At 46.6% G+C, this 14,213-nt stretch overlaps 17 non-coding genes across 17 annotated transcripts; all 17 read right to left on the bottom strand.

The window, feature by feature from the left end:
• Positions 1-7,063: 7,063 nt before the first annotated feature.
• Positions 7,064-7,136, bottom strand: TRNAT-UGU (transfer RNA threonine (anticodon UGU)). The gene has a single exon. It is a non-coding gene; the product is annotated as a tRNA-Thr (tRNA).
• Positions 7,137-7,235: 99 nt separating this feature from the next.
• On the bottom strand, positions 7,236-7,318 carry TRNAL-CAG (transfer RNA leucine (anticodon CAG)). Its single transcript has one exon. It is a non-coding gene; the product is annotated as a tRNA-Leu (tRNA).
• A 612-nt stretch (positions 7,319-7,930) lies between these two features.
• On the bottom strand, positions 7,931-8,003 carry TRNAT-UGU (transfer RNA threonine (anticodon UGU)). The gene has a single exon. It is a non-coding gene; the product is annotated as a tRNA-Thr (tRNA).
• Positions 8,004-8,102: 99 nt separating this feature from the next.
• On the bottom strand, positions 8,103-8,185 carry TRNAL-CAG (transfer RNA leucine (anticodon CAG)). The gene has a single exon. It is a non-coding gene; the product is annotated as a tRNA-Leu (tRNA).
• Positions 8,186-8,798: 613 nt separating this feature from the next.
• Positions 8,799-8,871, bottom strand: TRNAT-UGU (transfer RNA threonine (anticodon UGU)). The gene has a single exon. It is a non-coding gene; the product is annotated as a tRNA-Thr (tRNA).
• Positions 8,872-8,970: 99 nt separating this feature from the next.
• TRNAL-CAG (transfer RNA leucine (anticodon CAG)) lies at positions 8,971-9,053 on the bottom strand. The gene has a single exon. It is a non-coding gene; the product is annotated as a tRNA-Leu (tRNA).
• Positions 9,054-9,666: 613 nt separating this feature from the next.
• TRNAT-UGU (transfer RNA threonine (anticodon UGU)) lies at positions 9,667-9,739 on the bottom strand. Its single transcript has one exon. It is a non-coding gene; the product is annotated as a tRNA-Thr (tRNA).
• Positions 9,740-9,830: 91 nt separating this feature from the next.
• TRNAL-CAG (transfer RNA leucine (anticodon CAG)) lies at positions 9,831-9,913 on the bottom strand. The gene has a single exon. It is a non-coding gene; the product is annotated as a tRNA-Leu (tRNA).
• Positions 9,914-10,592: 679 nt separating this feature from the next.
• Positions 10,593-10,665, bottom strand: TRNAT-UGU (transfer RNA threonine (anticodon UGU)). The gene has a single exon. It is a non-coding gene; the product is annotated as a tRNA-Thr (tRNA).
• Positions 10,666-10,764: 99 nt separating this feature from the next.
• Positions 10,765-10,847, bottom strand: TRNAL-CAG (transfer RNA leucine (anticodon CAG)). The gene has a single exon. It is a non-coding gene; the product is annotated as a tRNA-Leu (tRNA).
• A 612-nt stretch (positions 10,848-11,459) lies between these two features.
• On the bottom strand, positions 11,460-11,532 carry TRNAT-UGU (transfer RNA threonine (anticodon UGU)). Its single transcript has one exon. It is a non-coding gene; the product is annotated as a tRNA-Thr (tRNA).
• A 99-nt stretch (positions 11,533-11,631) lies between these two features.
• On the bottom strand, positions 11,632-11,714 carry TRNAL-CAG (transfer RNA leucine (anticodon CAG)). The gene has a single exon. It is a non-coding gene; the product is annotated as a tRNA-Leu (tRNA).
• A 612-nt stretch (positions 11,715-12,326) lies between these two features.
• TRNAT-UGU (transfer RNA threonine (anticodon UGU)) lies at positions 12,327-12,399 on the bottom strand. The gene has a single exon. It is a non-coding gene; the product is annotated as a tRNA-Thr (tRNA).
• A 99-nt stretch (positions 12,400-12,498) lies between these two features.
• On the bottom strand, positions 12,499-12,581 carry TRNAL-CAG (transfer RNA leucine (anticodon CAG)). The gene has a single exon. It is a non-coding gene; the product is annotated as a tRNA-Leu (tRNA).
• A 613-nt stretch (positions 12,582-13,194) lies between these two features.
• Positions 13,195-13,267, bottom strand: TRNAT-UGU (transfer RNA threonine (anticodon UGU)). Its single transcript has one exon. It is a non-coding gene; the product is annotated as a tRNA-Thr (tRNA).
• A 99-nt stretch (positions 13,268-13,366) lies between these two features.
• Positions 13,367-13,449, bottom strand: TRNAL-CAG (transfer RNA leucine (anticodon CAG)). Its single transcript has one exon. It is a non-coding gene; the product is annotated as a tRNA-Leu (tRNA).
• A 613-nt stretch (positions 13,450-14,062) lies between these two features.
• Positions 14,063-14,135, bottom strand: TRNAT-UGU (transfer RNA threonine (anticodon UGU)). Its single transcript has one exon. It is a non-coding gene; the product is annotated as a tRNA-Thr (tRNA).
• Between the last annotated feature and the right edge of the window lie 78 nt (positions 14,136-14,213).

Here is a 14,213-nt window from a genome sequence, read left to right as displayed (position 1 = left end):
GTAGGCCCAAGCCTGTTGTTTGAGCTCCTGCTCCAGGTCCACCTGATGCTGCTGCTGCTGCTGCGGCTGGTTAGTAGTTTCCTCACTGCGCTGGTGAAGAAAGCTACTCATCATCGACTGCAGACTGAGGCAGCCGCTGCTGGTGGAGCTGCCACTGCTCCTACCACCCCACCCCTCCCCTGCTGCCATGCCAGCGGAACGCGAGCGCACAGGGCCCACAGTGTCTGAGGATGGACGTTGGCGCACAAAGGCAGAGACCAACTGACTACATAGGTGGTTTTTATAGTACGTAATTTTGGCCTCCCTCTCAGCAGGTGTGAAAAAGGCCACCATTTTGGACCGGTAGCGAGGGTCCAACAAGGTGGACAGCCAAAAGTCATCCCTCTGTCTGATGGTTATTATTCGGCTGTCGCTACGCAAGCAACCGAGCATGCTATGGGCCATTTGTGCCAAGGAATGCGAGGGACTCCCTGCCTCCATCTCCACAGCATACTGCCACGGTGCGTCTGGGTCCTCTGTCTCCTCCTCCTCCTCCTCTACCAGATGCTCCTGCTCCTCCACTCCTGTCCGCTGAGTGGAAAAACCACCCATTTCACTCAATAATTCCTGAGCACAAATGTCCTCCTCTACCTCCTCCTCTTCTTCCTGTCCTGCCCCCACAGGGGTCATGTGGCGTTGAGATCTGTGCGCCACGTCTACCGCACCCTGACCAGCCATTGTTAACAGCATTTGTTCCAGGACGTGCAACAGAGGAATGACGTCGTTCATCCCATAGTCCTGCCGACTCACGAATAGCGTGGCCTCCTCAAAGGGCCTGAGCAAGCGGCAGGTGTCACGCATGAGCTGCCAATGGCTGACATCTAAGTTACACAGGGGAGTACCTTTATCCGCTTGTAACATCAGGAAATCGGTGATGGCCTTTCGCTGCTCGTAAAGGCGGTCTAACATGTGTAGGGTTGAATTCCACCTTGTTGCAACGTCGCAGATCAGGCGATGCTGTGGAATTCCGTTCTGCCGCTGCAGCTCAATGAGGGTGTTCTTTGCGGTGTAGGAATGGCTGAAATGCATGCACAGTTTACGTGACATTTTAAGGATGTCTTGCAGTGGGATGGTGGATTTTAGGAACCGCTTGACAACCAGATTGAACACGTGAGCCATGCATGGCGCATGGCACAACCTTCCTTGACGCAGAGCAGACACCATGTTCTTTCCGTTGTCAGTCAACATGGTTCCGATTTTTAGTTTGCGCGGAGACAGCCATCTGTCGATTTCTCTGTTCATTACACTCAGCAGTTCCTCCCCTGTGTGACTACGTTCGCCAAGGCATACCAGGTGCAGCACAGCGTGACACCGTTGCGCCCTGCACATGTGATATGCCGGTCGGGTAATGGGACTTGGCACGGGGGTGGCGGCTGAGGACACGGCGGAAAAAGAGGTGGTAGAGGCGGACATGCTTGCTGGACCAAGGACGTGCAAACGTGGAGGCAAAAGCGTCGTGACCTGTCCAAGTTGCTGGTGCGGCTGTGCCGGCACCACGTTCACCCAGTGGGCCGTAAATGACATGTACTGTCCCTGACCGTAGTTACAGCTCCACACGTCGGCGCTGCCGTGCACTTTGGCAGAGACCGACATGCTCAAAGACTGGCCCACCATCTCTTCTACATGTGAATGCAGGGCTGGCACTGCCTTTTGGGCAAAGAAATGACGGCTTGGCACTCTCCACCGCGGCGCGGCACAAGCCATCATTTCTCGGAAAGGTGCTGAGTCCACCAGTTGGAAAGGGAGGGACTGCAGCACCAGCAACTTGGACAGGAGGACGTTCAGCTTTTGCACCGTCGGGTGCGTGCTCGCAAACTGTTGTCTCTTGGATACGGATTCCAAGAAAGACTGTTGACGGAATCCGAGAAGAGGAGTAGCAGGAGAAGGAGCATCTGAACGAGCGGAAGATGCCAATGAGCGACAACTCCCCTCAGCAGAGGTGTTGGAGCCTTGACTGGCTGATAGAGGGCGATTGACGACGTCGGGTGACGGAGCAAGTAACGGAGCGGGTGATGGAGCGGGGGCTGGGGCAGGCAGAACCGCCGTATGTTTATCACGGTTTTCCCAGGCCACCGAATGGTGACGCTGCATATGCTGACGCAACGCTGTAGTCCCAACATGGGCCCCCTGGCCACGCTTGCATTTCTGGCCACATAGTCGACATACGGCTACGTTTACTTCCTCGGGCGGCTTGAGGAAAAATTGCCACACCACCGAGTAGGAAACTTTGCCCCCGCTACTCTTCACTGGCTGACTGCTACTTCCTCCGTGCGCACCGGCACCACTACTGGCCGTGGTGGTAGGCTGCAGTGGAGCTGGTGCTCTACTCCGTGGACGTTTGGCTCCACTGACACTGATGCGACCCTGCTGCTGTCTCCTGGGCAACCCACCGACTGTTTTGCTCGCTGCCAAGCTGCCACCCTCTTCTCCTGATGATGCGGAAGAAATTGCCTGATGACGACGAGGCTGCCAAGTGCGATCAACCTCCTCATCATCAAGTAGGGTCTCCGCCTCACTACTAGCCCCCTCGGCTGCGTCTGGGTCAGGAGACAGACCTGTCTCTAGACCGGCTACCGAGCCACTCTCCTCGCCAGTACTTGTTCGCTTGGCTGCTGAAAAGGCCGATGTCTCCCCCCGTTCCTGACCGCCCTCTGTTAGCTCTTCCTCACTGTACAGTGGGGCTGAGCCCACAGCATGCGATACTTCGCTTGGTGAGGGAACAGCAAAGGACAGGGGCAGGTAGAGGACACGTGATTTCAGTGGGCTTGGTCCCGGGCCATGCCAACTAACGGTTGTGTCTGACGTACCCACCGACCGTTGGCTGTAGGTGTCAGAGGTGACCTGGGAAGAGGAAGACGACCGAGCCAACCAATCAATGACGGCAGGGTTGTCGGTGGAGACACGACCGCTGGATGACACCGGGAGCACTGGCCTCTGGCTGCGAATACTGCTGCCTCGACCCCTTCCTCTGCTGCCACGTCTGCTCGCTCCTAAAACATTGCCTCCTCTGCCACTCCTCTGCATGTTGTCTGACATACTATTTAATTCAACGATTAGGTGTCCCTGAGTAACAATTCTCTGGCACTCAGTAACAATTCTGTCTGTCCCTGAGTATGAATTCTGTGGCCCTGAGTAACAATTGTGTGTCTGTGCAAGTAACAATTCTGTGTCTGTGCAAGTAACAATTTTGTGTCTGTGAGAGTAACAATTCTCTGGCACTCAGTAACAATTCTGTCTGTCCCTGAGTAACAATTCTCTGGCACTCAGTAACAATTCTGTCTGTCCCTGAGTAACAATTCTGTCTGTCCCTGAGTATGAATTCTGTGGCCCTGAGTAAGAATTCTCTGGCACTCAGTAACAATTCTGTCTGTCCCTGAGTATGAATTCTGTGGCCCTGAGTAACAATTGTGTGTCTGTGCAAGTAACAATTCTGTGTCTGTGCAAGTAACAATTTTGTGTCTGTGAGAGTAACAATTCTCTGGCACTCAGTAACAATTCTGTCTGTCCCTGAGTAACAATTCTCTGGCACTCAGTAACAATTCTGTCTGTCCCTGAGTATGAATTCTGTGGCCCTGAGTAACAATTCTGTCTCTGTGCGAGTAACAATTCTGTGTCTGTGCAAGTAACAATTTTGTGTCTGTGAGAGTAACAATTCTCTGGCACTCAGTAACAATTCTGTCTGTCCCTGAGTAACAATTCTCTGGCACTCAGTAACAATTCTGTCTGTCCCTGAGTAACAATTCTCTGGCACTCAGTAACAATTCTGTCTGTCCCTGAGTAACAATTCTCTGGCACTCAGTAACAATTGTGTGTCTGTGCAAGTAACAATTCTGTGTCTGTGCAAGTAACAATTTTGTGTCTGTGAGAGTAACAATTCTCTGGCACTCAGTAACAATTCTGTCTGTCCCTGAGTAACAATTCTCTGGCACTCAGTAACAATTCTGTCTGTCCCTGAGTATGAATTCTGTGGCCCTGAGTAACAATTCTGTCTCTGTGCGAGTAACAATTCTGTGTCTGTGCAAGTAACAATTTTGTGTCTGTGAGAGTAACAATTCTCTGGCACTCAGTAACAATTCTGTCTGTCCCTGAGTAACAATTCTCTGGCACTCAGTAACAATTCTGTCTGTCCCTGAGTAACAATTCTCTGGCACTCAGTAACAATTCTGTCTGTCCCTGAGTAACAATTCTCTGGCACTCAGTAACAATTGTGTGTCTGTGCAAGTAACAATTCTGTGTCTGTGCAAGTAACAATTTTGTGTCTGTGAGAGTAACAATTCTCTGGCACTCAGTAACAATTCTGTCTGTCCCTGAGTAACAATTCTCTGGCACTCAGTAACAATTCTGTCTGTCCCTGAGTATGAATTCTGTGGCCCTGAGTAACAATTCTGTCTCTGTGCGAGTAACAATTCTGTGTCTGTGCAAGTAACAATTTTGTGTCTGTGAGAGTAACAATTCTCTGGCACTCAGTAACAATTCTGTCTGTCCCTGAGTAACAATTCTCTGGCACTCAGTAACAATTCTGTCTGTCCCTGAGTAACAATTCTCTGGCACTCAGTAACAATTCTGTCTGTCCCTGAGTAACAATTCTCTGGCACTCAGTAACAATTGTGTGTCTGTGCAAGTAACAATTCTGTGTCTGTGCAAGTAACAATTTTGTGTCTGTGAGAGTAACAATTCTCTGGCACTCAGTAACAATTCTGTCTGTCCCTGAGTAACAATTCTCTGGCACTCAGTAACAATTCTGTCTGTCCCTGAGTATGAATTCTGTGGCCCTGAGTAACAATTCTGTCTCTGTGCGAGTAACAATTCTGTGTCTGTGCAAGTAACAATTTTGTGTCTGTGAGAGTAACAATTCTCTGGCACTCAGTAACAATTCTGTCTGTCCCTGAGTAACAATTCTATGGCACTCAGTAACAATTCTGTCTTCCCTGAGTAACAATTCTCTGGCACTCAGTAACAATTCTGTCTGTCCCTGAGTATGAATTCTGTGGCCCTGAGTAACAATTCTGTCTCTGTGCGAGTAACAATTCTGTGTCTGTGCAAGTAACAATTTTGTGTCTGTGAGAGTAACAATTCTCTGGCACTCAGTAACAATTCTGTCTGTCCCTGAGTAACAATTCTCTGGCACTCAGTAACAATTCTGTCTGTCCCTGAGTAACAATTCTCTGGCACTCAGTAACAATTGTGTGTCTGTGCAAGTAACAATTCTGTGTCTGTGCAAGTAACAATTTTGTGTCTGTGAGAGTAACAATTCTCTGGCACTCAGTAACAATTCTGTCTGTCCCTGAGTAACAATTCTCTGGCACTCAGTAACAATTCTGTCTGTCCCTGAGTATGAATTCTGTGGCCCTGAGTAACAATTCTGTCTCTGTGCGAGTAACAATTCTGTGTCTGTGCAAGTAACAATTTTGTGTCTGTGAGAGTAACAATTCTCTGGCACTCAGTAACAATTCTGTCTGTCCCTGAGTAACAATTCTCTGGCACTCAGTAACAATTCTGTCTGTCCCTGAGTAACAATTCTCTGGCACTCAGTAACAATTCTGTCTGTCCCTGAGTAACAATTCTCTGGCACTCAGTAACAATTGTGTGTCTGTGCAAGTAACAATTCTGTGTCTGTGCAAGTAACAATTTTGTGTCTGTGAGAGTAACAATTCTCTGGCACTCAGTAACAATTCTGTCTGTCCCTGAGTAACAATTCTCTGGCACTCAGTAACAATTCTGTCTGTCCCTGAGTATGAATTCTGTGGCCCTGAGTAACAATTGTGTGTCTGTGCAAGTAACAATTCTGTGTCTGTGCAAGTAACAATTTTGTGTCTGTGAGAGTAACAATTCTCTGGCACTCAGTAACAATTCTGTCTGTCCCTGAGTAACAATTCTCTGGCACTCAGTAACAATTCTGTCTGTCCCTGAGTAACAATTCTGTCTGTCCCTGAGTATGAATTCTGTGGACCTGAGTAAGAATTCTCTGGCACTCAGTAACAATTCTGTCTGTCCCTGAGTATGAATTCTGTGGCCCTGAGTAACAATTGTGTGTCTGTGCAAGTAACAATTCTGTGTCTGTGCAAGTAACAATTTTGTGTCTGTGAGAGTAACAATTCTCTGGCACTCAGTAACAATTCTGTCTGTCCCTGAGTAACAATTCTCTGGCACTCAGTAACAATTCTGTCTGTCCCTGAGTAACAATTCTCTGGCACTCAGTAACAATTCTGTCTGTCCCTGAGTAACAATTCTGTCTGTCCCTGAGAATGAATTCTGTGGCCCTGAGTAAGAATTCTCTGGCACTCAGTAACAATTCTGTCTGTCCCTGAGTAACAATTCTCTGGCACTCAGTAACAATTCTGTCTGTCCCTGAGTAAAAATTCTGTGGCCCTAATAACGTTTCTGTGGCCCTAAGTAACAATTCTCTGGCACTGAGTAACAATTCTGTCTGTCCCTGAGTATGAATTCTGTGGCCCTAACTAGCGTTTCTTTGTCCCTAAAGAACGATTCTGTGGCCCTCATTAACAAGTCTGTGTCCCTGAGTAATGGTTCTCTGTCCCTAAGTAACTTCTCTCTGTCCCCAAGTATTGTTTCTGTGGCCCTAACTCTGTCCCTGTCCCTAGTACAGAGCGGTCTGCCTCTGTTCAATGACTGCAGGCAAATGAAGATTTCCAAAATGGCCGCTATATATACCTCGACCATTACACAGTGCTGGCTGGCTGGCTGCTGATTGGCTGATGCGATCACATGTCGTTGAGGAATGCATTATGGGGCAGCGCGCCTTGTCTGCGCGCCTTCCCCGACATCCCCGCTCCGTCGCCGCACATGTCAGCCGCCATTTTCGGAAAAATTTCGATTCGCGCGTCCGAATTAGGCTGTTTTTCGGATTCGGCACGAATCGAAATTTTTCCGAAATTCGACTCGAATTCCACTTCGGATACTTCGATTCGCTCATCTCTAATCATAACCTTACGTTACCTTGGGCCTTTTGGGGGAAAATCTAATTATGCCAATTTGCGAGCTACGGTTCCCGAAAATGGCAGAAAGGCCCCAGCGAGATTTGAACTCGCGACTTCTGGTCTACAAGACCAATGCTCTAACCCCTGAGCTATGGAGCCCTATTTTTCTAATGTTGGACAGCATTTTTTTTGCACTAGAGCTAGAGCGCTAAAGGAGCAAGAGAACCTAAAGAGCAAGCTGTGAAAAGCTGAAACTGCTGTCAGAAGTGGGATTCGAACCCACGCCTCCAGTGGAGACTGCGACCTGAACGCAGCGCCTTAGACCGCTCGGCCATCCTGACCTGTTGAGGAGTGCTTTAGCAAGATCCCGTGATGCTCATATGTAGTCTAATGTGCTGCTATCTCTGCGGAGGCCTACGTCTCAACGTTTTGGCTTCATGTCGCTCTTCCGCCTGGAGCTCAAGGAACAAAAGAAATCTGTTGAACGTCATATGATGGAGAAAATGCTCTACAACAAGCCTCACCCTTTTCACCTTTTTCTTGCTACCTTCCTCATGTACAAAGCATTGGAAGAAAAATACAAAGACACATGTTAAAAGTGCAAAAGTAGTATCTTAATACAAGGATACGCAGATAGCCAGCGTCTTGCAGTTAGCAAGATATCTCTCTTTGCTTGAATTGCACTTTTCTTTCCATGCGGATAGCGAGCGTCTTGCAGTTAGCAATATATCTGTTTGCTTGAATTGCACTTTTCTTTCCATGCAGAATTAGAGAGCAAGTCTTTGTAGCAGATGTTATCTCTTTCAAGATGTGGTGAAATTCAAGTTGTCCTAACCATTAAATTTCATTATCTCGAGGCCTTCATATAGTCATAACCTTACGTTACCTTGGGCCTTTTGGGGAAAAATCTAATTATGCCAATTTGCGAGCTACGGTTCCCGAAAATGGCAGAAAGGCCCCAGCGAGATTTGAACTCGCGACCTCTGGTTTACAAGACCAGCGCTCTAACCCCTGAGCTATGGAGCCCTATTTTTCTAATGTTGGACAGCATTTTTTTTGCACTAGAGCTAGAGCGCTAAAGGAGCAAGAGAACCTAAAGAGCAAGCTGTGAAAAGCTGAAACTGCTGTCAGAAGTGGGATTCGAACCCACGCCTCCAGTGGAGACTGCGACCTGAACGCAGCGCCTTAGACCGCTCGGCCATCCTGACCTGTTGAGGAGTGCTTTAGCAAGATCCCGTGATGCTCATATGTAGTCTAATGTGCTGCTATCTCTGCGGAGGCCTACGTGTCAACGTTTAGGCTTCATGTCACTCTTCCGCCTGGAGCTCAAGGAACAAAAGAAATCTGTTGAACGTCACATGATGGAGAAAATGCTCTACAACAAGCCTCACCCTTTTCACCTTTTTCTTGCTACCTTCCTCATGTACAAAGCATTGGAAGAAAAATACAAAGACACATGTTAAAAGTGCAAAAGTAGTATCTTAATACAAGGATACCCAGATATCCAGCGTCTTGCAGTTAGCAAGATATCTCTCTTTGCTTGAATTGCACTTTTCTTTCCATGCGGATAGCGAGCGTCTTGCAGTTAGCAAGATATCTGTTTGCTTGATTTGCACTCTTCTTTCCATGCAGAATTAGAGAGCGAGTCTTTGTAGCAGATGTTATCTCTTTCAAGATGTGGGGAAATTCAAGTTGTCCTAACCTTTAGATTTCATAATCTCGAGGCCTTCATATAGTCATAACCTAACCGTTACCTTGGGCCTTTTGGGGAAAAATCTAATTATGTCAATTTGCGAGCTACGGTTCCCGAAAACGGCAGAAAGGCCCCAGCGAGATTTGAACTCGCGACCCCTGGTTTACAAGACCAGTGCTCTAACCCCTGAGCTATGGAGCCCTGTTTTTCTAATGTTGGACAGCATTTTTTTTGCACTAGAGCTAGAGCGCTAAAGGAGCAAGAGAACCTAAAGAGCAAGCTGTGAAAAGCTGAAACTGCTGTCAGAAGTGGGATTCGAACCCACGCCTCCAGTGGAGACTGCGACCTGAACGCAGCGCCTTAGACCGCTCGGCCATCCTGACCTGTTGAGGAGCGCTTTAGCAAGATCCTGTGATGCTCATATGTAGTCTAATGTGCTGCTATCTCTGCGGAGGAATACGTGTCAATGTTTAGGCTTCATGTCACTCTTCCGCCTGGAGCTCAAGGAACAAAAGAAATCTGTTGAACGTCACATGATGGAGAAAATGCTCTACAACAAGCCTCACCCTTTGCACCTTTTTCTTGCTACCTTTCTCATGTAAAAAGCATTGGAAGAAAAATACAAAGACACATGTTAAAAGTGCAAAAGTAGTATCTTAATACAAGGACACGCAGATATCCAGCGTCTTGCAGTTAGCAAGATATCTCTCTTTGCTTGAATTGCACTTTTCTTTCCATGCGGATAGCGAGCGTCTTGCAGTTAGCAAGATATCTGTTTGCTTGAATTGCACTCTTCTTTCCATGCAGAATTAGAGAGCGAGTCTTTGTAGCAGATGTTATCTCTTTCAAGATGTGGGGAAATTCAACTTGTCCTAACCTTTAGATTTCATAATCTCGAGGCCTTCATATAGTCATAACCTAACCATTACCTTGGGCCTCTTGGGGAAAAATCTAATTATGCCAATTTGCGAGCTACGGTTCCTGAAAACGGCAGAAAGGCCCCAGCGAGATTTGAACTCGCGACCCCTGGTTTACAAGACCAGTGCTCTAACCCCTGAGCTATGGAGCCCTGTTTTTCTAATTTTGGACAGCATTTTTTTTTTTAGAGCGCTAAAGGAGCAAGAGAACCTAAAGAGCAAGCTGTGAAAAGCTGAAACTGCTGTCAGTAGTGGGATTCGAACCCACGCCTCCAGTGGAGACTGCGACCTGAACGCAGCGCCTTAGACCGCTCGGTCATCCTGACCTGTCGAGGAGTGCTTCAGCAAGATCCCGTGAGGCTCATATGTAGTCTAATGTGCTGCTATCTCTGCGGAGGCCTACGTGTCGAAGTTTTGGCTTCATGTCGCTCTTCCGCCTGGAGCTCAAGGAACAAAAGTAATCTGTTGAACGTCACATGATGGAGAAAATGCTCTACAACAAGCCTCACCCTTTTCACCTTTTTCTTGCTACCTTCCTCATGTACAAAGCATTGGAAGAAAAATACAAAGACACATGTTAAAAGTGCAAAAGTAGTATCTTAATACAATGATACGCAGATATCCAGCGTCTTGCAGTTAGCAAGATATCTCTCTTTGCTTGAATTGCACTTTTCTTTCCATGCGGATAGCGAGCGTCTTGCAGTTAGCAAGATATCTCTCTTTGCTTGAATTGCACTTTTCTTTCCATGCGGATAGCGAGCGTCTTGCAGTTAGCAAGATATCTGTTTGCTTGAATTGCACTCTTCTTTCCATGCAGAATTAGAGAGCGAGTCTTTGTAGCAGATGTTATCTCTTTCAAGATGTGGTGAAATTCAAGTTGTCCTAACCATTAAATTTCATCATCTCGAGGCCTTCATATAGTCATAACCTTACGTTACTTTGGGCCTTTTGGGGAAAAATCTAATTATGCCAATTTGCGAGCTACGGTTCCCGAAAATGGCAGAAAGGCCCCAGTGAGATTTGAACTCGCGACCTCTGGTTTACAAGACCAGTGCTCTAACCCCTGAGCTATGGAGCCCTATTTTTTTCATGTTGGATAGCATTTTTTTTGCACTAGAGCTAGAGCGCTAAAGGAGCAAGAGAACCTAAAGAGCAAGCTGTGAAAAGCTGAAACTGCTTTCAGAAGTGGGATTCGAACCCACGCCTCCAGTGGAGACTGCGACCTGAACGCAGCGCCTTAGACTGCTCGGCCATCCTGACCTGTTGAGGAGTGCTTTAGCAAGATCCCGTGATGCTCATATGTAGTCTAATGTGCTGCTATCTCTGCGGAGGCCTACGTCTCAACGTTTTGGCTTCATGTCGCTCTTCCGCCTGGAGCTCAAGGAACAAAAGAAATCTGTTGAACGTCATATGATGGAGAAAATGCTCTACAACAAGCCTCACCCTTTTCACCTTTTTCTTGCTACCTTCCTCATGTACAAAGCATTGGAAGAAAAATACAAAGACACATGTTAAAAGTGCAAAAGTAGTATCTTAATACAAGGATACGCAGATAGCCAGCGTCTTGCAGTTAGCAAGATATCTCTCTTTGCTTGAATTGCACTTTTCTTTCCATGCGGATAGCGAGCGTCTTGCAGTTAGCAATATATCTGTTTGCTTGAATTGCACTTTTCTTTCCATGCAGAATTAGAGAGCAAGTCTTTGTAGCAGATGTTATCTCTTTCAAGATGTGGTGAAATTCAAGTTGTCCTAACCATTAAATTTCATTATCTCGAGGCCTTCATATAGTCATAACCTTACGTTACCTTGGGCCTTTTGGGGAAAAATCTAATTATGCCAATTTGCGAGCTACGGTTCCCGAAAATGGCAGAAAGGCCCCAGCGAGATTTGAACTCGCGACCTCTGGTTTACAAGACCAGTGCTCTAACCCCTGAGCTATGGAGCCCTATTTTTCTAATGTTGGACAGCATTTTTTTTGCACTAGAGCTAGAGCGCTAAAGGAGCAAGAGAACCTAAAGAGCAAGCTGTGAAAAGCTGAAACTGCTGTCAGAAGTGGGATTCGAACCCACGCCTCCAGTGGAGACTGCGACCTGAACGCAGCGCCTTAGACCGCTCGGCCATCCTGACCTGTTGAGGAGTGCTTTAGCAAGATCCCGTGATGCTCATATGTAGTCTAATGTGCTGCTATCTCTGCGGAGGCCTACGTGTCAACGTTTAGGCTTCATGTCACTCTTCCGCCTGGAGCTCAAGGAACAAAAGAAATCTGTTGAACGTCACATGATGGAGAAAATGCTCTACAACAAACCTCACCCTTTTCACCTTTTTCTTGCTACCTTCCTCATGTACAAAGCATTGGAAGAAAAATACAAAGACACATGTTAAAAGTGCAAAAGTAGTATCTTAATACAAGGACACGCAGATATCCAGCGTCTTGCAGTTAGCAAGATATCTCTCTTTGCTTGAATTGCACTTTTCTTTCCATGCGGATAGCGAGCGTCTTGCAGTTAGCAAGATATCTGTTTGCTTGAATTGCACTCTTCTTTCCATGCAGAATTAGAGAGCGAGTCTTTGTAGCAGATGTTATCTCTTTCAAGATGTGGGGAAATTCAAGTTGTCCTAACCTTTAGATTTCATAATCTCGAGGCCTTCATATAGTCATAACCTTACGTTACCTTGGGCCTTTTGGGGAAAAATCTAATTATGTCAATTTGCGAGCTACGGTTCCCGAAAACGGCAGAAAGGCCCCAGCGAGATTTGAACTCGCGACCCCTGGTTTACAAGACCAGTGCTCTAACCCCTAAACTATGGAGCCCTGTTTTTCTAATTTTGGACAGCATTTTTTTTGCACTAAAGCTAGAGCGCTAAAGGAGCAAGAGAACCTAAAGAGCAAGCTGTGAAAAGCTGAAACTGCTGTCAGAAGTGGGATTCGAACCCACGCCTCCAGTGGAGACTGCGACCTGAACGCAGCGCCTTAGACCGCTCGGCCATCCTGACCTGTTGAGGAATGACTTAGCAAGATCCCGTGATGCTCATATGTAGTCTAATGTGCTGCTATCTCTGCGGAGGCCTACGTGTCAACGTTTAGGCTTCATGTCACTCTTCTGCCTGGAGCTCAAGGAACAAAAGAAATCTGTTGAACGTCACATGATGGAGAAAATGCACTACAACAAGCCTCACCCTTTTCACCTTTTTCTTGCTACCTTCCTCATGTACAAAGCATTGGAAGAAAAATACAAAGACACATGTTAAAAGTGCAAAAGTAGTATCCTAATACAAGGACACGCAGATAGGCAGCGTCTTGCAGTTAGCAAGATATCTCTCTTTGCTTGAATTGCACTTTTCTTTCCATGCGGATAGCGAGCGTCTTGCAGTTAGCAAGATATCTGTTTGCTTGAATTGCACTCTTCTTTCCATGCAGAATTAGAGAGCGAGTCTTTGTAGCAGATGTTATCTCTTTCAAGATGTGGGGAAATTCAAGTTGTCCTAACCTTTAGATTTCATAATCTCGAGGCCTTCATATAGTCATAACCTAACCGTTACCTTGGGCCTTTTGGGGAAAAATCTAATTATGCCAATTTGCGAGCTACGGTTCCCGAAAACGGCAGAAAAGCCCCAGCGAGATTTGAATTCGCGACCCCTGGTTTACAAGACCAGTGCTCTAACCCCTGAGCTATGGAGCCCTGTTTTTCTAATTTTGGACAGCATTTTTTTTGCACTAGAGCTAGAGCGCTAAAGGAGCAAGAGAACCTAAAGAGCTAGCTGTGAAAAGCTGAAACTGCGGTCAGAAGTGGGATTCGAACCCACGCCTCCAGTGGAGACTGCGACCTGAACGCAGCGCCTTAGACCGCTCGGCCATCCTGACCTGTTAAGGAATTCTTTAGCAAGATCCCATGATGATCATATGTAGTCTAATGTGCTGCTATCTCTGCGGAGGCCTACGTTTCAACGTTTAGGCTTCATGTCACTCTTCCGCCTGGAGCTCAAGGAACAAAAGAAATCTGTTGAACGTCACATGATGGAGAAAATGCTCTACAACAAGCCTCACCCTTTTCACCTTTTTCTTGCTACCTTCCTCATGTACAAAGCATTGGAAGAAAAATACAAAGACACATGTTAAAAGTGCAAAAGTAGTATCTTAATACAAGGACACGCAGATATACAGCGTCTTGCAGTTAGCAAGATATCTCTCTTTGCTTGAATTGCACTTTTCTTTCCATGCGGATAGCGAGCGTCTTGCAGTTAGCAAGATATCTGTTTGCTTGAATTGCACTCTTCTTTCCATGCAGAATTAGAGAGCGAGTCTTTGTAGCAGATGTTATCTCTTTCAAGATGTGGGGAAATTCAAGTTGTCCTAACCTTTAGATTTCATAATCTCGAGGCTTTCATATAGTCATAACCTAACCGTTACCTTGGGCCTTTTGGGGAAAAATCTAATTATGCCAATTTGTGAGCTATGGTTCCTGAAAACGGCAGAAAGGCCCCAGCGAGATTTGAACTCGCGACCCCTGGTTTACAAGACCAGTGCTCTAACCCCTGAGCTATGGAGCCCTGTTTTTCAAATTTTGGACAGCATTGTTTTGCACTAAAGCTAGAGCGCTAAAGGAGCAAGAGAACCTAAAGAGCTAG

The sequence above is a fragment of the Staurois parvus genome, unplaced genomic scaffold (assembly GCF_062004578.1).
Source record: "Staurois parvus isolate SC_StPar_1 unplaced genomic scaffold, SC_StPar_1.0 ptg000151l, whole genome shotgun sequence".
Lineage (NCBI taxonomy): Eukaryota > Metazoa > Chordata > Amphibia > Anura > Ranidae > Staurois > Staurois parvus.
The sequence above is the reverse complement of the archived record's forward strand: the minus strand, read 5'-3'. Positions and strand labels throughout refer to the sequence as shown.